Source organism: Podarcis erhardii, assembly GCF_964252035.2.
Source record: "Podarcis erhardii genome assembly, chromosome: 2".
Lineage (NCBI taxonomy): Eukaryota > Metazoa > Chordata > Lepidosauria > Squamata > Lacertidae > Podarcis > Podarcis erhardii.
The window spans coordinates 79,332,634-79,354,071 of record NC_138498.1 but is presented as its reverse complement, the minus strand read 5'-3'; the positions used below and the strand labels follow the sequence as shown (position 1 = coordinate 79,354,071).

The window sequence follows — 21,438 nt, the reverse complement described above, 5'->3', positions numbered from 1 at the left end:
AAGCAAAGCACAGCATGGGCAAGGGAATAGATTATGTCATGAGCACATGAAGAGAGTATGGTTATGTATTGGAAGAATGTTACAAAACTGTCTGCGGTGGGTGTCAAGACATGACACACGACGAGGCATGAATTGAGACCTGGACAATGAGACGACTATGAGAGACTTGAGCAGACTTGAGCTTATGGTTTAACAAGTACCTTCAAGCATGGCTGATTATGGTTTAATAAGTAGCTCAGAGAACTAGTGCAGCATAGTAGCACTGAGACAAAGCCATGAAATGGGAGCCTTCACTTCAAATCTCTCCTCTTCTATCAAGCCACTAGGTGACTTGAGGAAAGGCACTTTCCCTTCATCTGCCTCATGGGGATAATGCTGACCTAGCTTACAGGGCTGCTAAGGATTACAGCGATAACATATGTGACGCTCTTAAAATACTCACATACTTTGCACAAGCCAAGCATTATTATAATTATTATTATTACTCCAAAACATAAATCATAAGGATGTAAATCACAAGAATAAATTATGGAGTACAGATGTAAATCAATAATATAGCCAGAGCATGACTTAAATATTAAAAGTGGGCAACTTATAATTTGAATGTGCATCTATTATCATATCATCAATATGATTATTCAAAGTGTCTATCTAGGAAGCTAATGACTCCACCATTAATGACTTTGCAACCTAAAGGCTTCTGCATGAGGCTGTTGACTAATAATAATAATAATAATAATAATAATAATAATACAACTTATTTCATATCATAGCTATCTTTAAATCGAAACAGAACATTTTTTCTGAATACTACACCTGAGTGCTATTTTTTATATTTGTACCCAACCTTTCTCCAAGGAGCTTAGCATCCCAATTTAGCATCAGCACAACCCTATGCAGTAGGCTGAGAGGCAGCAATTTCCCCAGTGCCACCCAGGAGCTGCATGACTGGGTGAAGATTCACACATAATTCTTACTGTTATTTGTTACATTTGTTAGTCTCTTGATTCAAAAAGAAAAAGTCCCAAGGCGACTTAACAGGATAAATTGCAGACAGATAAAATCAATTAAAAGCAAGGTAATTTTAAAGCAACAAACAACAGAAGGGTGTTTCTCATCATACACTGCAACCCAGCTATTGACATTGTAGTGGCAATGAAGTTTAATGGAAGTGTTCTGCAGGATTGGATAAGTTGTAGTTACAGTACCTAGTTACCTTGACACCTGCAAGTTTTATGCAGTCAAATTGATGGCCACTGCTCACAAATCTAATGCAGGTTCTAAGGAAACAGAGTGTGATTCTTTCATGTTTAAGTACTGCTGACGTCAATGGATCAAGTTGTTTTTAGCAGGAGTTTGACCAAACTGTGGGAGGCAGTGGAAGACAGAGGTGCCTGGCGTGCTCTGGTCCATGGGGGTCACGAAAAGTCGGACACAACTAAACGACTAAACAACAACAACAACATTTGTGACTACTAGATTTACTTGAACTCGGACTACTCTGTATCTACAGTTTTTTTTAAAAAATTATTTCAAGCCATGGGCAACCATTACATAATTTTTCTGAATCTGTAGTCTGCTTGAAGGAGTGACAGCTTTGACAGTTCCTGGTTTAGTTAATTAATAACTTTATTATGAGGAGATCATTTCCTAGAATGGAGGAAAAGGAGACCATTCCACTATTGGTGCTAGGTTGCCCTTACTTAACCAATTTCGTTTCCCACTAGTTTTATACCCAACTCTTGAGGCAAGTCACCAGGAGTGCTGGGAAACATCATTGCCAGAAGAAGAAAGGTGCTCTAAAGACAAATGGGAGGCATGTATGTCAACCCAAGAACAAACTGAACCATTATATGCTGACGTTCTTGTCCTTATTCCGCTAATTTTGCCTGAATGCAAAGAACTTTCCCTGGCAGCATTTCAACAACTTATTACTGGAAAGTTGTCAGTGCAGTAGTCATGTAGCATCATTCCTGAAGCTCCCTGGGAATTTAGATTGTCACAGTTATTAGGAAGTGACCTTTCCCTCAGATTTTTTTTCAAACTTTATTTTAAGACCAAGCCAGTATGAAATTTCTCCATTGGGAGTAGTTGTGCTTCCTTCACAGATAAGGAAAACAACGGTGGCAAGATTCTGGAGCAAGGAGTTCCATCTATTTGACAGTACATGGCACTGAGGTCTTGATAGATGCCTAAAGCAGTATGCCTAGCAATCAAAAGGAAAGAAAGAAGTGTGCTAAGGAAAACAGATACAGTGGTATCTCGGGTTACATACGCTTCAGGTTACACACTCCGTTAACCCAGAAATAGTGCTTCAGGTTAAGAACATTGCTTCAGGATGAGAACAGAAATCGTGCAGTAGCGGTGCAGCAGCAGCGGGAGGCCCCATTAGCTAAAGTGGTGCTTCAGGTTAAGAACAGTTGCAGGTTAAGAACGGACCTCCAGAACGAATTAAGTACTTTACCCGAGGTACCATTGTACATAACCAAAAAGTATTTCTCCAAGTCTTTTCTTCTAGCAGTCCCAGGCTTAGGAAGGTGCCTCTAAGTGTTTGGTTTTTTTAAAACTTTTACTCCTAAAACAATATTCCTTTGGATATAGTTTTGTTATTTAATTGAAGGGCTTCAATTCAGAGAATATAATTAATCTCACTTTCCAATGAAATCAATGAGACATGTTAAGACGTGGCTCATTTAAGTTCTATTAATTTCAAAATACCATAGGCATTATTTTTCTTTGGATTGGGATCTGTATCTGGAATTTCAGATAAGCCCTTTAACTGTTATAACAACTGTTCTATACATGCCGTCTCCTACCCCTAACTCTCTTTGGTTCAGCTGCATAAGATTCCCCACTACTTCCCTAATAATCTAAAACCACCTCAAACAGAAGGGAAACACACACTTAACCAACCAAACCTTTCATCATAATTTCAAACTACAACAGCACTCCTAACATAGATGATCCGTGATCTTGACCCTCTACACACCTACTAAAAGTGGCCGATTGCAAAAAAGAAAAGAAAAGGAAGTTGACCACATCAGATATGCTAGCCAGGTTGTAAGACCCATTTCCCAAGACAGACACTGCGCTTTGCAGGCCATGTTAGGCACAGGTTCTGTGCATGTGAGCAACAAAATGACTGCGTGCAGTTAGGAATATGGCTCTCCAAATACACCATGCACCTTTTCTATGCTAAATGATCTTGTATAAATAGTTTTGGGCTTATACTCTCCCTCCTTAAAAGCTTTCACTTCTACTTTTTAGTTAACCACAGTTTGCCATGTTGTCTGGATCCAGAATTGTGGTCAGCACTAACTATGGTTCACTTCAATAAGCCCACTTCATAAACCTTGGTTGGAAGTTGGTTTCTTTGATATCAACCACAGTTAGTGTTAATAACATTTGCCACACCTGATAACACAAGCAACCCTGGTTAAGGGGGAAAGGAGGCAACAGTTCCAAACTCTTCTGTGCAGGAGAAGAGCCATCTGCAGTTCTTTCCTGCTTGCACACATCATACTAAAGTAAGGCTTAGAACAATGTGCAAATGTGGTGAAAGAAATGTGGTCTGTTTCTTTCACTACATGGAAAATACGAGTATAATTGCCCCACTTCAGGGAACTGTGACCTGTATATCCTCTCCCCAATTTTCAAATGTGAAACTTAAATTCATTTATGCTTTTGAAGTGTCTGTAACACAAGCTCAACCCCAACTAGAATGGCAACCCTTCACTTTCTCTCCTGCATTAACAGCAGTCACCACACGCGGAGTTATTGAAGTTTAGATGTGTAATAAAGCAATCCAGAGTAATGAGAGCGCCATGCCTGACATCTCCTTAATGAGAGCACCGTGCCCAACATATCCTTAATTACATTACATTACATGCCCACTAAATTTCAAGGGAAAAGCTCTTTCTCTTTCAAGGCTGCAATCTGCTATCAGGAAATCAGACCCAATGAACTCAGTGGAGCTTGCTTCTGAGGAGACATGCATAGGATAATGCTGTAAATGACTGGAAAGTGGTGCTGATTAATTCTTATGAGAAGACAGGCGTAGGCATTTTTAAGAACAAAAATCTATATAGATTACATCACGGAATTTAATTTGCAATTAATCTGAAGCTAATCTCTTTACTTTAAGTAAGAAGAAAGGCATTACCCACATTAGATAAAGCCACCTGGAGAGAAGACAGACCATAGGCACCACACACATTTGAGTAGGTGCAATTTATCTGAACACATCGCTACCATACTCTGAATCCTCTGCCTTATTTAATACCAAGGATTGTGATATCCGCAGAAGAAAAAAATGCTGCTAGCATAAAGTAAAACGCTTCCCAGAAGGAAAAACCAATTGATTTTGCTAATCTTGTTTAACATAGTATTTCATATCAGTGTGTGTGTTTGGAAAATGATTCAGTCAGTGCTGTATCTGCACTTCTATTGCTTTGGCATTCAGTTTCAGCAGAGGTATACAGCGTAGCTCCGAAGAGTTTATTTACGGAAGGCAGGATTGAACTTTGCAGCATGTGAACACACACAGAATTTGATAAAGATATTTGTGTCCCATTAATTTACAGAATTGTGATTTGCTACTCCCAGCACACCTATAATTGAATTCCAAAGCCATAAAATCACTGGGATCAAACTGGTTCAGATAGCCCTTATCAGGGCCTCCTTTTTCTTGACATATTTCTTATGTAACCGTTCTTCTTTTTATAGATTCATTTGCTTTAGTTACAAATTAACTCTGGAATGGACTCTCCCATAGACTAAATACTACAAACATATTTTTGAATACTACATAAAAGAACCCAAACTTTAGGGTACTGACATATAAATTTCAAAGAAACGGAGAACTCTACACTTATCTGCATACAGGCTTAGATGCTTTTAGAGGTGTTGTCGAGGTTAGAAACTGAAAATGGTGAAATAAAAAGTGCTCTTTTTCATAAAATTATGAAATTGGACTGCAGCCCTTGCCCAAGTCTGAAATTTACTAAATGCAAAATCTTTATTGATTTAAATGATATTCTAGTTCTGCTCAAATACACAAACCTAGGAACACATCTGGACAAGATAAATCCTCCTTCTCAATAAGGCCAATATACCCTCCCAAAATATATGAGGGCATCTCTGCTCCTTCCACTACCCCTGCTCTGCCCCTGTTGCTCTTGCATAGTGCAGGTACACATCTGCCAAAGTAAAGCCAAGGCCCAATTCACAACTGGGTCCTAATGCCTGCATGCATGAGAAGGTTTCATGAGATGCACAGGTATACAAAATCAGAGACACTTTCTCTAATTTTCTTTTTTTAAAATTGTATTGATTTTCAGATAAGCAAGAAGTTTGACAAATATTAAAGCTGTACAATATGCTTATGACCTCTCTCTTTGCTATATTGTTATATTTTGTATTTTACTTTGGGGGGGTGTGAGAATTTGTTCCTTTTCAAAACTTTTTCTTTTAAGCTTCTTGCCTTATATATCAGTCCAAAGCAGACTTTGATTTGCTGGACATTAGGGCCAAACTAAAGGTGAGGTCACTGCATTTGGGGAGCTTCCCGACCACCAACACACTGCTGCAGCCCTAATGCTGATGGTCCCCTCTTCTAAAAGCTGCTATTAACCGTATACAATATTTGTGGGGTTAAAATTATAAGCCTACACATGTTCTGCTCTGCAACTAAAAACAGCTCTGGGTTGCAGCCAGGTCTCATTCAGCCTTACTTTTTGCAACAACAGCGAAGCACAACCAATAGTTTGGACCCAAGATATCTGAACACTGTTCAAATACATTTTCTCCCAAGGTAACGATGCAGAAATATATCCAAACTATATCAGTCTTATTGAAAAGTATTACCTTGCTCAGTATGTGCCATGACATCTCTCAGTCTTCCTCTCTCTCTCTGCTCTTTCCCCAACCATTTGCAAAATCCAGACTTGTTCCCTCACCCTAATTTATAGCTCCCAACTGAAACTGCTTATTGTTTGACATTGTGCTACTGGTTTATCAATCTGTTCTTACAGTTTTTGGAGAATCTTATACTTGATTAAGTAGCTTGTTGTTTCTATCTGCACTATTATCTTCTATATGAGGCCACCCAGCCTTCTTTGTTTTGTCTTTGCAAAATAATGGTATTTTAGCAGGATAAGCAAAGGGAGAGAGGCTTCAGCCGTCAAAGCAAGCCATCATTATGAACTCGAGCAGAAGCTGCAGGATTTCTTCACTAAGGCAACATATTACTTACATTAGCAGAATGCGTAAGATTTTAAATTTAAGTTATTAGTTTGTCATCTTGAATTCTTACTGCCTTTAATGCCAAACTTTGCTGATCCTGTCTCTTACCAGTTCGGAACTACTACAGGATAAAGTATAAATATAAGGTGCAGATTTCTAAATACACAGAGAGGCTCCCTCAGAATGCAAATACCTATTGTACATTTTCTTTAAGAATCCAGAAAATAGAACTGTTGGGCCACAAAACGTTCATAGAGTCAGCTAGCTTGGGGGAGGGAGTTGCTATCCCTATACTATATAGAATCATAGAGTTGGAAGGAACCATGAGGACCATCTAGTCCAATCCCCTGAAATCCAGGAGCTCAAATTCACAACCCTGAGATTAAGAGTCTCATGCTCTAATAACTGAACTATCATTGGCCTAACAATATGGGGATGTTTAAGCTGGGAGGAAAGTACAAGGGACACATTTTCCCTTCCCCATTCTCCAAATCGCATAATAACCAGGACCTTGTGTTTTATTTTTTTTAAAAAAGTCCAATATCATGCACAAAGCAGCCCTGAAATACATTTTTACATTAAGGCCATGGTTAAATTATATAAATCACAGCTAGGCATTATGTCTGCACAAACCCATTGCCTTTGCATGCAATCCCTTCCCTCCTCTCTTCCCAGCTTGCCAAAATTAAACCAGGAAATCTTTATTAAAAAAAACCCTGTGGTTATGTGAAAACTGGGAAACAACAAACACAAGGTTTGGAACAAACCAGCATTTTCAACCAACTTCAAACCCTCAGGAAGGGAGAAGGAAAGAAACTGCAGACATGAGCACAAAGCTTCCTAACACCTCAGATTATTAAGTCATGATATGACCATCCAAACACAGCCTCTGTCTCTCTGCAAGTCTTCACCTTCAGCTGCTGTAAGACTAGCAAAATGGTATAAAATTATGTAGCTGATTAGGCACAATGGGATGCCACTGAGCAAACTGGTGCTCATGAAACAGACACACACAAACACACTCACCCCTCACTGATAAATGAGCTATAATACCCAGCTGATAGCAGGGATGAAGCATGTAATCTATTACTCCACATCCCATCTTGACCCCTATTATATTATCTTCTGCCCAGTAAAACTGGAAAATAATGGAAGTTACACATATTGCAGGAAGAGCAACAGCCTTCCCAAAGACTAATATTCTGTTGCTTTCACAACATGTACTAAAAATTCCAGACATTGCCAGATGTGGGCATATTTCAAGAGCAGACTGGTTTGGGGGAACGGTTCCAAGGCAACCTCTGAGATTTCCCCCCTCTTTCATATTAATATGTACTCTAAAAATACTAACACAATTAACTTTTAAAATCTCACAACCACACACTTCCAAATACTTCTCCTCAGCTCCTGTGCGAACCCTTCTCCCTATAGTCATCTAGAAACACTTTCAGTTTCTGCTTCTTCCAGAAAATTCGGCCAGCATCCCAGAACTCCTGTCTTAACACAGTTAATCCCATCTTATTTTGCTTTCTGAAAAATAATGTATACAAAATATGCCGAAAACAATATGCCTCTTACGTCTCAGAGCAAAGATATCGCAAATATTCCAAAATACTGCGAACACAGAACATATTATAGGCTTTGCAAATTCCTGCCAGCCATCCGGTGCATTTTTCTGCATGGAGAAGCACTTCTTGTTTGGAAAACAACGTTTTTTAAAAAAACGTTAAACAAAGATAAGGCACTTGGAAAGACTTTCTAAATCATCACTTGAACTTTTGCCTACATAGAACCAGCATCCTGTCAGTCAGAATGAATGGAAAGATGTGCACATGACTTTCACAACCACAACATTACATCACATCATACGGTGGGTGCAACAGTGAATGATGCATGGGATCAGCTGTTTAATGCGGCGTCTACAACTCTCTGCCACTATGGAAAAACTGTATTCATGACTAAAATGGGACAGAAATAAATGTAGGAATAATGCTTCTGCAGAAGCTAATTAAGGAATTAGCACTTTTAAGTGATGACACACAGAACACTGAACATAGTGTTTATTGCATTTATGTCCCACTTAATTGCATTCATGTCCCACTTTTTGGTCCATGGTTCACTCCCCTTCTCAGTTAATCCATACAACAACCCATTGAGGTACGATGAGAGGCTGTGGCTGGTCCAAGGTCACCCAGTGAGCTTCATGACTTGAGTGGGGATTTGAACCCTGATCTTCCAGGTCCTAGTCTGACACTCTAACCACTACACCACATCTTAGCTGTCAACGTTTCCCTTTTCTTGCGAGGAATCCTATTCGGAATAAGGGAATTTCCCTTTTAAAAAGGGAAACGTTGACAGCTATGCACCACATTGGCTTCCTAGATTATTTCTGTTATGCTATGAGCTAAATTAAGTAGATAAATAAACATGGGGAAAGCAAAATGTTACTTGGAGAAGGATCTGAAATATTTTCCTTGAAGATTGAATTTCTTTTATTCTGGATTGTTTTATTTGATGTTTTCATGTGTTGTAAACCACTTTAAGATTTTTTCTTTAAAATCTAAGGTGGTATAGAAATGCAATTAATAATAATAATAATAATAGTGATCAAAAAGAGGTTTAAAAAAGATCAGGATGATGGGTTTCAAAGAGAAAGTATTGGCAGCACAGCATAATAAAATGGATGTGAATTATAGAACACAAATACATAGATCATTATACATTTATGAGTATATCTTTCATGTGTTTTATTTCACTTATATACTGTTTTTCAGGTGTAAGCAATATTTCAAAGTAGTTATGATTATATTAAACCAGAACATCATCACCAACAAAAAGAGTTACTGCCAGACAGGAATTCAACAACCAGGTTGGACTGAAGTAACAGAAAGAACTGAATATTGGGAGACTATTTTAAATTCATTGTAAGGATTTCTTTCTTTCTTTCCAATCTGGTGATATAAAATAGTAGAGGAACATGGTGCCTAACCTAACCCAAAAAAGCAAAGGATAATGGAAGATAGCCCAGCTCTAATACACTTACTTGGAAGTAAACCCCACTGAACTCAGTGAGATTTACACCCAAGAAGACATGCATAGTATTGCACAGCAAATCAAAGTGAAGAAGGTGTATTCATTTTAGTTATAAAGGTTTGAATGTACTCAGGTTTGTACTCAGGTTTTCCCAGATGCCTCACAAAAGGTTAAGGTGGGGACAAAGATTAGCAACCAGAGGTAATTTCATGAAATATGTGGTTGATATATTGACTACCAGCACTATCAAGCAGTCAGTTATCACATAAGTAGTACACAACCCACTCAGCATCATATAGCCATCGGCAGCTGAAATCTCTGGGCTCACTCAACACTGATAAATAATAATTAGCCCATGGCCAGCACGGAAGGCAGCTGTTACTATATTTTGGAACTTAAGTGTTTTTTGGTCTTGGTGTTTTTACTGCATATTTTCTCATGTACTTTAAAATGCGGAAAGCGATTCATAACTAACTAACTATAAACAAACAAACAAACAAACAAACAAATTAATTTTGTTATCAGTGTGGATTTCTGAGTTATGAAAGACTGGTGTTCTGGCCAGAATAATTATTTCAAAATATGTCATATCTTGTCTTAGTTTTCATCCTCAATCCATGCAGGAACAGCAGGATCATATTGAAGAATGAATAATAAAGTTTTATCTTAAGAGATTCTTGGAAGGACGGAACTCTCTTTAAAAACACAGCATGAACTTCCGGTCTCAGGCTTAATTATACTCATGAGCAATGCTCACTAATTGTTCTGGGACTCACTAGTTGTTATTGGAAAAAGGATATCTACTTTTACCATTGATGGGTTCAGAATCTACATGCATGTGTTTGATGTTTCATAAGATACAGCCTTAGAAACCCTTCACTGGTTGTACTCACACTTAGAGAAACTAACAATCAAACACGAAACCCAGAACCTCATAGTTGGTAGAGTGACCCAAGTGTTAACTTTTACCAGCCTAGTCCTACAAATATGGTCCACAGTATCTGGCCGCACTGCTGGTGTAATATGCAGGTTTGTGTCATCCAACAACTGTAGCAGTTAAGTACTAAGTCCTTATTTTGCTAGAATAGCAAGCCTGGCAATCAAACAAAAACTTAAGTTCTGTTCATAGAATCATAGTATATAAAGTTGGAAGGGACCCTGAGGGTCTTTTCAATAAGGTTTGAGCTTAGCTAGCTCCCTCTCACTGTAGACTTCCAAAAAGAAACAACTGCCATGGGGAGGGAGGGTCTTGTGCAAATAAATATTAGAAAATGTGTGTCACCTTTTCCTTAAGCTCCTAATACAGATAATCAAAGTGCTTGTGCTGCAAAACCTGTTCTTCTGACCATCACTGCTTCAATTATCAGCCAGTTACAAAAGCCTGTAATTAACATTTTTCTTTTCATATCACCTGGCTTGAAGTCACAAACAGCCTTGTGTTATTAAGATCCGAATCTCTTTCACAATTTTGATGCAAAAAGGACCCCAAAAGCATTATTTGACTTAATAATTTAGCATATATATGGAATATTCAAGAAGCTACAGAATATCTCATATGTTCAAAAAGAAAAACAAAAAAACCCACATCTCACTGCCAAGGTGCTTAAAGAAGTCCTACCCTTCCCAACATTTATATACCCTATAGCAGGGGTAATCTACATTTTGGGAGAATAACTGTCCCAGTGCAGCATTGTGACATAAGAAAGCCTTTCCCTGGGATAAAAATGAAGTGCACTGTATTGAAAAAGCACATATTTTGCATGCATAAGGCTCCAACGCACACGTTTCAAGGACCAGAGCTGGGAATGATCTCTGCCTGAGTCCCTGAAGAGCACCTGTCAGAATACTGAGGTCAACTAATAAATACTCTGATTCAGTATGCAAGTCAGCTCCTGATAGCATTGGTGTGGTGCTCACTTCAAAGCCAAGCAGGAAGTGCATTCAATTCCTACAATTTTGTTCAGTATGTCTCTACTGTATCTGCTTTCTAGTATATACAGCTAGAAGAGAAGTGTTACCACTTTGGAAGAAGAAGAGTTTGGATTTGATATCCCGCTTTATCACTACCCTAAGGAGTCTCAAAGCGGCTAACAATCTCCTTTCCCTTCCTCCCCCACAACAAACACTCTGTGAGGTGAGTGGGGCTGAGAGACTTCAGAGAAGTGTGACTAGCCCAAGGTCACCCAGCAGCTGCATGTGGAGGAGCGGGGAATCGAACCCGGTTCTCCAGATTACGAGTCCACTGCTCTTTACCACTACACCACACTGACTCTCAGTGCCCTCAATCTTTCCCAGCATCAGGGTTTTTTTCCAGGGAGTCTTCTCTTCTCATGATGTGGCCTTCCAGTGAGCACTCAGGGCTGATTTCCTTCAGAATGGATAGGTTTGATCTTCTTGCAGTCCATGGGATTCTCAAGAGTCTCCTCCAGCACCAATCAATCAATCAATCAAAAGCATCAGTTCTTTGGCGATCAGCCTTCTTTATGGTCCAGCTCTCACTGGACCATCTATTATTATTTTTTAAATCACCCCACCTCCCTGCATATAGAAAAATGCCATATCTGGATGAAGCCCTGAGAGGTTCCTTTTGTTTGTGCAGTGAGGTTTAAAACAAACAAACAAACAAACAAACAAACAAACAAACAAACAAACAAACAAACAAACACAGTAGCATTCAACTTGTATGTGAACTGACCTATAAGCTGAAGTGACATAGTTTAGGAAAAGCTTCATTACTTGATTCTCCAGTTATCTAGGAACAGGTTTTTATTCTCAACAGTTTCTAATGGGTTTTAAAAGATGCATTCAGAGAAATATAGCTGGAAGAACCATAGCTGAATATTTTCCTGTTCAGCAGGAATGAAGATCAAGAGAAACCTACAGTTATCCCACTCAGACATGAGAAAGAATAAAGGAATCCCAGATCCTCAGGCAATTTGTTATCATCACTACTGAGCTGTAAAACAGCATGAGAAAACTTATTTTACAATCCTCCACACCTATGAATATATTTGACCACTCTGCTACAACAAGACAGTGGTTTAATGACATACATTAATCTAAATATTACTCACTCTCCAAAGCTGTATTCCTGTCTAGAATCACCGCCACCCCCGCCAAACGCCAAATAATACAACATGAAAACATAGATTCCTCACTGAAAATATTTCAGAGTATCTAAATATTAAGAATATTGCTCAATTCAATCAGAATAATTTAAATAGATACACTGGAGGGATTTAAAACAAAACAAAACAAAAACAACTTTTGGTTTGGGTCATAGTAAGGAAGGAAGGACAGAAGGGATGCATAGAATACTTGGAAACAGCAACAGATATACAGTGGTACCTTGGGTTACATACGCTTCAGGTTACATACACTTCAGGTTACAGACTCCGCTAACCCAGAAATAGTGCTTCAGGTTAAGAACTTTGCTTCAGGATGAGAACAGAAATCGTGCTCCGGCGGCAGCAGCAGGAGGCCCCATTAGCTAAAGTGGTACCTCAGGTTAAAAACAGTTTCAGGTTAAGAACGGACCTCCGGAACGAATTAAGTACTTAACCCGAGGTACCACTGTATAAAGCAGCAGGACAGGGCCATGATAAGAGACTGGCACCTTTGATGGATGCACATTAAAATGGAAAAGCATTACTTTCCTGTGATTTTTGAACTTTCGCACAACCAGAATGCACACAGACTTCTGTCTCCAACTATGCAACTACATAAGACAGCAACTTATATGATATCCCCATTTAAAAACAAATAAAAACAAATAAACAACAACAACAAGAAAACAAAACACAGTCATAGGAGGTTGGAACAGGGAGTGGGGGGGGGGACCCTTCACTTCTCCTCTTCTCCAAATTTTACAACCCCTACCCACAAGCTGCTTTGCTCACCACCTGGAAGGGGGGTGGGACAGGGTCCTCAGAAACCTTTTCCCCATGAGTGGAAAAGTGGTTGAAGGGGCAAATGAAGTGGTCAAACTGCAGAGAGTGAAAGGGTTAAGCCACCCCTCCCCACCTCATTTGTTCCTCAGTGCAGCTTCCAGTAGTTGCTCTGTGGCTAGAAAACTGCATTTGGTCTGGAGGAAGAATCTCAGGGCTGGTCATATCAGTGGCCCTATGAGACTTGGACACGCCGCATCAGGGACGTGCGTGTGCTGTGAGGTGTGGCGGGGCGGGGGGGGGGGAGCCTGCATCCAATCCTATTCTTGAAACCCATATTACAGCAATGGACAACCGAGTTCATCTCTGAGGGCTAGATCAGAAGATACAATAAGCCGCAGGCCATGGCTAATCTGAATTTCTTTCCCCCCTGAAATTAACATAACTCACATAGCACTGTCACCATGGATGCCAAAGTAGAGTACAAATGTATTTATTCAAAATATATTTATTTCGGCAGAAAAACAAAACCTGATGAGAGGCAGCTTATCGCAGATTTAAACATCACAGTCAGAATATTCACATCACCTCAGACACAAGTCCTTTCAATGGAAACTGCTCATATGCTGGCCTGCAGCAGTCTGTGTTGGTGTGATAGGCACACCAGTGTGAATCATTCCTTAGTTTCGTTCTATCTGTGGTAGTTTTGCTATGCCAAAAAAACCAAACCCCAATACTGTTACAATAATGAATAGATGGACCAAAGCTTTCTTCTCCTTTTTTTTAAAAAAAACATTGCTAATTATCAACCAGCAATGTAGCAAGTAAATGACTTGTTGTTCAGTAAGATGGGACTTTGGGATTCGCAGTATTGAATTCATAGACTTTGTCCTGGCTCTGTAAAGACTGCCTGGTATGCAGATGATCTGCTTAGTCATGAGGAAAAGAGGTGGCTTCGGCATGTCTGTGGACCATCACCAGTCCATCGATTGATTTTAGGAGTTCATGAGTCTAATGAGTCAGGTAGCTCAGCTGGTAGAGCCTTAGACTCTTAATCACTGGGTTGTGAGTTCAAGCCCCCACACTGGGAAAAAGATTCCTGCATTGGACTAGAATGAAATCTCAGGGTCCTTTCCAGCTCTGTGATTCTATGAGCCAGATGTTTTATCTAGCTGAAAAAGACTGATGGGGTGTTAACCCTTCCAAAGGCTCTTACACACTGCCACACACTATTGCGTCTCACAAAACAATGCAGGCTTGCTGGCAAAGTTGCATGCTGTGGTGCAGCTTCACACTGTACATTCTCTAATAGCATATACACATAGCAGTTCCTGTAAGGCTATAAAATTGTTCAGTCACAGACATCTTCATTAACAAAAACAACAACAACTATTTCCTGTGTCTTCATGGTACTGCAAATGGTTCAAGTATCTGTGGGGCAGTAGATAAGCATAGTATTCTAACCTTAGAAACATAGGTTCACAATATTGGAAGCCATTATTCCTTCGCATCAATGTGAAATTGCCCATACAAAATTTGCTATTTGCCCTTATTAGCGTGCATACAGGCACAATTGTCATTTACAAATATCAGCCTTTTTTGCAGCAGATGATTTCTCTGTATATTATATGAAATAAATGTTTGTGGCCACTGACCCATATGTCTGTTGAGGGAAAGCCCCTAATAACATTGACTTTGGCATATTAAATGATTGTGCTAATCTCCCCTAGATTTCTGATTGTTGTGAAACTATTATATTCTATTCCAAAGGTTTTTTTCATGTATGTGGAGGAGATAAATACTTCACTCCTGTCAGTCCCTTTGCATGTGTCCAAAGGATTACAAGCATGTGCTGCAGATTTTATTTCATTTCTCCTAAGAGAAAGCCTTCAGGATCACACCAGAAGTTGCTTTTTAATGCCACACAGAAAAAAGAAAGAAACAAAAAAAGCTTTTGATGATGGTGGTGGGATGGAAGTCTCTGTTTCAACACAAAACATATATCTTTCCCTGTGCATTTCTGGGCTGCGGCTACTTTTTAATAATAATAATAATAATAATAATAATAATAGGGACGACGTAGTGTGACATACTTTGGGGTACTTTGTGAGACTATATTAGTTGATTACTTCCTAATTCCTGCAGTAGCAATTAATTCCAATGATAATTCATTTTTCAAACCTTGTCTACATATCTCAAGGTGCAGAAGTAAAAGTTGCAGTAGCATCTCTTCAACTCAATCTGTGATGGAAACTTTGTGACTTGAGAAAGTGCAAAGAAGTTTCAAGGAAGGAATACTAGCCCTTGACACGAGTAGCTTAGGTAATGGGTACTACTGCAGAGTCCACTCAGTTCATTCTGATAAACCACTTCAGTTACCGTCTTAAAACAGGTTGTACAATGAAAACTGCTATTGAAACAACAGCAAAACCAATTATTGTACTTTCAGAGAGTATGTGTGTTCAGTCATGTGCACTTTGCTGAATTAGTGCAAAAGGTGTAGATGCTTGCGGGAGTAAGCTTGTCAAATCATAGAATCATAGAACTGGAAAGCAGGCATGCATCAGCACAGAAGCAAATGTTATCATTTGGCCAGGGCACACCCACATATCAGTCAATGGCATTGATCAATTTTTGCAAGTCAAAAAGTGTAGAGTCTCACAGATTGAGCCTCTGAATCAACAGAATGAATGCTGGTCCACGGGTCACTTTAAACCACAGTTTAATTATGGTTTGATGGTGAATGTACAATGTACAGGTACATGGAGCAAAAAATTGTGAGTGCTTCACTCCTCTCCTACTCCTGCTACCACACTGCTGAGAGTTAAAGCCATGGTTTGATTTAGTTTTATGTGTGTACAGTTTGTTTCTTTCCAAACTAAACAGGCTGCTAAACTTTGTTCTTTGCTTACTGCTTATGGTTTGTTTGGAGGAAACAAACTGTAAGCCTGGGCTCCAGTGTAATGCCAAGCCAAACCATGACTTAGCCCTCTGCAGCTAAGCTTAACTGTTGTAGGTATAAAGATCGGATAATTCTGAGTTAGTTATCTAGAACGGTGATCTTCAGCAAACTTACTGAGAAATTCAATTTGAAAGTCAATATACTTATCCCAGAACTGCCATCCTATGCACACTTAGCTCAGGATACTTCTGACTAAACATGAACCAAACTGAGCTATAAGTGGATTTTGGATTAAAGTGTTTGAATCAAATTTACGGCAAAATATGTATTTCTGTGGCTCAGTTTGCACATAGCATTTTTCATGTGCAGAAATAATCTTATACATGTCTACTCAGAAATAAGTGCAATTAAGTGAGATGGGACTTGCTTCCATGTAAGTATAGGATTGCAGCCTAAGTATAGAAAAAATGCAAAAAAACCTCACCCCTCTGCTTTCATGTATAAAAAAGGGCACAAATGTTTATTATGCCACAGCTTACATAGGAACCAAGTGATTGCCTTAATTTGTAATTAAATTGATTTCAGTGTGGACACGTGCTCCCATTTTGCACAAACAACTTTGTGGATATAATGGAACATACATTTGTCTAGAGTATCTATACCCTAACTATGCATCAGAGCTGCTATGGAACTTTTTGAAAAGTCTTGAAAAGCCAACATGAGACATACCTTAAGAATAATGTTCCAGCGTGGGAACAAACAGTAGGATATGCTGCCTATCAACAATAAAGCCATTTTCACTCACTTGTCAATAACATGGCGATAACATTGGCTGCAATTTTATGTTCAATTTCCTTTTCATGCTCTCGCTCACATGAAGAACTTTCACACATGGCACAACTGGTGGGAGAGTTTTCAACTGTGTTTTTTTAGCTTCACGAGGGGAAACAGTCTTATCCCAAGACAGCCAGTCTCTGGTGTAATGATCACTTTGACAGCTCACATTAAATAGGTGATTCACAAATCAACGTGAGCATAGCTCTGTTGATATCACTGCACCCTAAACTCTCCCCCCCCCAGAATGCTGCCTTGCACATATCTTCTTTTTTAAAAAAGACTTTATTAAATTCCAAATTTATTGTTTGAAAAGCTGTTCAGATGGTATCCAACCTAGGTAATTTCAGAGTAGAAATTACCAACAGAGTATAGCCCCAACTTAAGTCATGTTTGTTAATTTAAGTAGGTCTTCTCTAACACCAGTTGCAAGCCATATGTTTCTGAACAGCAGTTGTTATGTCATCCATTGTCACAACTCTTGTAGGGATAAGGACAGGAAATTTCAAGAGTATAATTTTTCATTAACAACCCTATATGTGAAGCTATCTGATTTTTCAGAAGCTGCCATCAAGAGCATTTACAGTTTTTACATGAGGGGCTCCAGGCTCCAGGAAAAGAACAGTTTCCTCACCATATCACAATAATGCAAGGAGAAGAAACTGGTCCTCTGCCACAGCGGTATTAAATCATGACCTTGTTACCACGGTGGATCATAACTCACACATATTGCCTCAAAGTTACAACACTAACAGGAACTTGCAGTCTATAGTGTATACTGCCCTAGGGAGAAATGACAGTGGGAAACTTACAAAACACGCCTGCACATTTGGGATATGACACCAAGGCATCATCTATTTCACAATGTATAATCTCTGTTGTGGCAGGATTATACTTGGAACCTCGCTCATGCTCCTTGCTGTGGTTTGAAGGCAAAGAGAAAAATTATGATTTTAAAAAAAAATCCACCAGAAGTTTCAGCTAAATGAGGAAACAAACTTTCTCCCTTTCTCATCATCTTGACTAAACACATTCATTAGCACCACAGGTAGAAGAGGTGCCCTCTGAGTTTTTAGCATCCCAGATGGTGGACAAGTTTCTGCAAACAAACTGTCCTGCATTATGGGCATATCCACCTGTGGCATAGACAAACGAAAGCCCACTTAATGCATCACCTCCAAAGAGCACTTATATGTATATATATAGCCCTTTCTTCCACATGATGAACATAAACCACAGAGTTCTGTAAGGATCACAGACAGAATTCCTATCAAGAATGCGTTCTCATTCCCATTACAGCGTGAGGAAGATACATGGTTCAGACCTGATGCAAAGGCAGGCCACATGTGCCCATCACCAATAGAGGTCTGGGAGATTTTATTCCCCCCATTTCCCGAAGGCAGTACTTGCCAGTAAATCTTTTGCCATCACCTCTCCCTTTTTTATCTGTATCTAGATTCTATCCCATTGCATTTTTTTAACCTGTAATTAACCATTATTTAATAGGTGGTAGCATAGGCATAGCCAGGATATGTTGGGGGACAGGCTTCATGTTAGGGGGTGGCAGAACCTCAGTTCGTTAAGCATTTTTATTAATTTACTTGATTTGGGGGGGGGGACAGCTTCCCCCTGCCTCCCCTTGGCTATGCCCATAGGTGGTAGATGTGCGCATGGCACAGGCAAAAACACACTCAACACTCTGCCTGGAAACATACAGACTTCTTCGCTCTAAATGAGTTCAGGGTCTACTTCTGGACGTCATGTAAGGGATTCCCCAAGCCCTAGTGGCCCCCGACCCCAACCATACCTGCTCCTTTCAACCCCCCAGCCCACCTCTCGGAAACCTCAGTCTCTAGCTCATTCCCTACAAAACTTTCTGAGAGCAAGTGAGTTCTGCTCTCCCAGACGACCATTCAGTATTTAGACAGCCTTCCCATTCCCCGCTCTTGCATCCCACAAGCCAGGTGTCCTGGAGCCCCACAGGGCTGCCGCTGTCCCCTCGTGCCCGTCTCAGCCCCACAAGCCCTTCCCGACGCGCAGCCTCCCTCCGTCCCTCTACAGACCCCAGGCACGCGCCCCCACGGATCGGGCGGGAATTCCCTGCAGCGTCACGCCGCCGCCGCCAGACGCAGCCCCTCGGCAGGCAGGCGGGCGGGCAACGCCGCCCTCCCGTCCATCCACCCGCTTCCCGCCGCGCCGCCAGAGGCTCTGGCTGCCTCTCCGGCTCACACACTGACCTGGCGCTGTCAACTCGGCAGCAGGAGAAACTCTTCCCGTCTAGTGGCATGAACTCCCCCGCCCGGCCCGTCTAGGGACAGGCGCCGCCTCCCAGGGCTCACGGCGCCGCTGCCCCGCCCGCCGGCCAGCCCCGCGTCCCACCCACCCTCGGCGGCGCCCGCGTGGAGCTGGCCGGAGCGAGGCAGTTTGCGCCTGTCGGGCCAGGCGGAGGCGGCGGCGCGGGGGGCGGAATGCCCACGGGGCCACGCGAGGCCCTTGTGTGGGAGGGAGGGCGCGCGCGCGTGTTTGGCGCGCGGTGTGCCGTGCAGGGCGCTGAGGGGCGAGGTGGCGCGGGCATCCGCTCTGCAAATGGACTGGGGCTGGGGGAAGTGAGGGCCCGTCGAGGCTGCCCCATGGCTCTTCTGTGGCCAAGCCCAAGAGGAGTGGACGCAGCGTGGCCCAAGGGAATAATGCGCGTGGCCGAGGTGCTGCCGCATGGCCAGGCCATTGGCCTACCTGGCGCTGTGCTACCTGCACTGGCTGGCAGCGGCTCTGCAATGGTTCTTACGGAAGGTTTTCCCGGGGACTATTTGCATCCATCCCTAATCTGCCCGCCTCTGTCCTGACTCCCTCAGTTCTCCACCAGGGGCAGGGAACTTTCGCTTGCTTGCTGGACCAAGAGAAATGGTGACTACTGCTCCTCAGGCCCAGGGGTCCGAGGTGGGGCTCCCCAACCTGCTGTGGCCAGAATTAGGGGGACAGTGAGTGGGGGCCAAAGAGCAGGTCCATTGGCTTGTCTTTCACAGGAAGGTCTGCACTGGCAGCAGTTCCTCAGAGTTTCAGATAGGCACTTCTCCCTGACACACCTGGAAATGCCGAAAATTGAACCAAATGGAAGCACCCATGCACAAAAGAAGGCACAGCTGTGTTACCTGGCTCTGGATGGTGTAACAGTTGGGACTGGATGTGCCAAACCAGAGAGAATGGCTGTGGTTGCTCACTGTCTTGCTATCTGCCCGCCCACCCACCACCCACCAGTGGCATGTCAATTGGGACTGGACCCAGCAGGTCCAACATTCCACTGCAACACCCAGAGGTGTTTGCTCATTCGCCTGACGGAGGAGTAGGAGCCCACATTTGCTCACTTACCCACTCCGTGCCTGGGTGGCAGTGCTGGGCCCTGCCTTATTGCTGCCCAGACATGAGGAGGACAGACAAGTGAGTGGAGGGGGCAGCTACTTTGTAGTGGCACTCTCTTGTCTGGCTTTTTCGGATGAAGAGGAAGAGGAGAGAAGGTGATACTGTGTAGGTAACAGCAGCGCATCCCAGAGGAGGCCAAAAAGACCAAGGGTGTGCTCCACTGGCAGTGACATCACCTGCTCTTCAGTGGCAGCTAGTCCGGGGCTGGCGCCAGTGACATCCTGAAGAGGCCTTGGTAGCTGGCCGATAGTGGCCGCCTCTGATGCCAGCCCTGACTTGAACCAGGAGGCATTGCTAAGGAACGGTAATTTCGTTCTTTAGAAAAAGAAATGGAATGGTAAAGCACAAAGCCGGCTTGGAAATTCTGCAATCTAATTATTTTAACAAAACCTGTGTGGTGGTGAAGAAACAATAGTCTGTATGCATTCAAAAGTCATGTTGCAAAGCCTTTGCCAACCTGGTGCCCACCAGATTTTGCGGATTACAGCTCCCATCAGCACAGCTATGCTGTTACTGTTGTGTCCCAAAACATATGGGAGGGGGCCCTAGGTTGGCAAAGGCTGGGTGCATTCTCAGGGTGGAATTCTTTCTGATGAGTTCTCTCTCCCATTAAGCTCTGTCCATATGAACCTGTGAACAGGAAGCGAGTGCTGCCATTGGCAGAGTCAGGAAGGTGACAAATTCTCCCTACATAGCAGAATCTTTCCAATATTATTGGGGGGGTGGTGAGGTGCTATTATGGGAAAGTTGGTAAGGTAGTGGCAAAAGCTCAAGCGACTGTCATTGGATAAGATGCCAACAGGAAACAAAGTGGTTTCCCCCCCTTCCAGGGTTTAAGGGTTTTGCATGATGTTGTTGCAGAATTGTTGCAAATTTCTTGTCAGTGATCCAGGTGTATTCCCTAGAGAAGCACTTCTGATGCAAGGGGCACTCAATTCCTCAATGTGCAAGGTGCCATGGATCTGATCCAGCCAAAGCAACTGCAGGCCTTGATGTACTAAGGGGCAATATTTTGTGGTGGGGAAAACTTTGCACTTCTATAAGCACATATAAAAATTGCAGATAGCTAGCACCATCTTTAAAGGGAATCGTCCCTTCTTTTCGCTCAGGTAGGGCAGATGC

At 41.7% G+C, this 21,438-nt stretch overlaps 1 protein-coding gene across 3 annotated transcripts in view; it reads right to left on the bottom strand.

The window, feature by feature from the left end:
• PPARG (peroxisome proliferator activated receptor gamma) overlaps nt 1–19,240 on the bottom strand; it is a 60,504-nt gene extending 41,264 nt beyond the window's left edge. The window contains exons 1-2 of one of the 3 annotated variants that reach the window (XM_081848307.1): nt 18,963–19,085; nt 17,712–17,818 (exon numbers count right to left, since the gene is read on the bottom strand). The gene's annotated coding sequence lies outside the window, so the exon portion shown is untranslated. Of the gene's footprint in view, nt 1–17,711; nt 17,819–18,962; nt 19,093–19,136 lie in introns of those variants that run through there. The other 2 variants (XM_081848305.1, XM_081848308.1) reach the window with 2 other exon arrangements.
• Nucleotides 19,241–21,438: the final 2,198 nt, after the last annotated feature.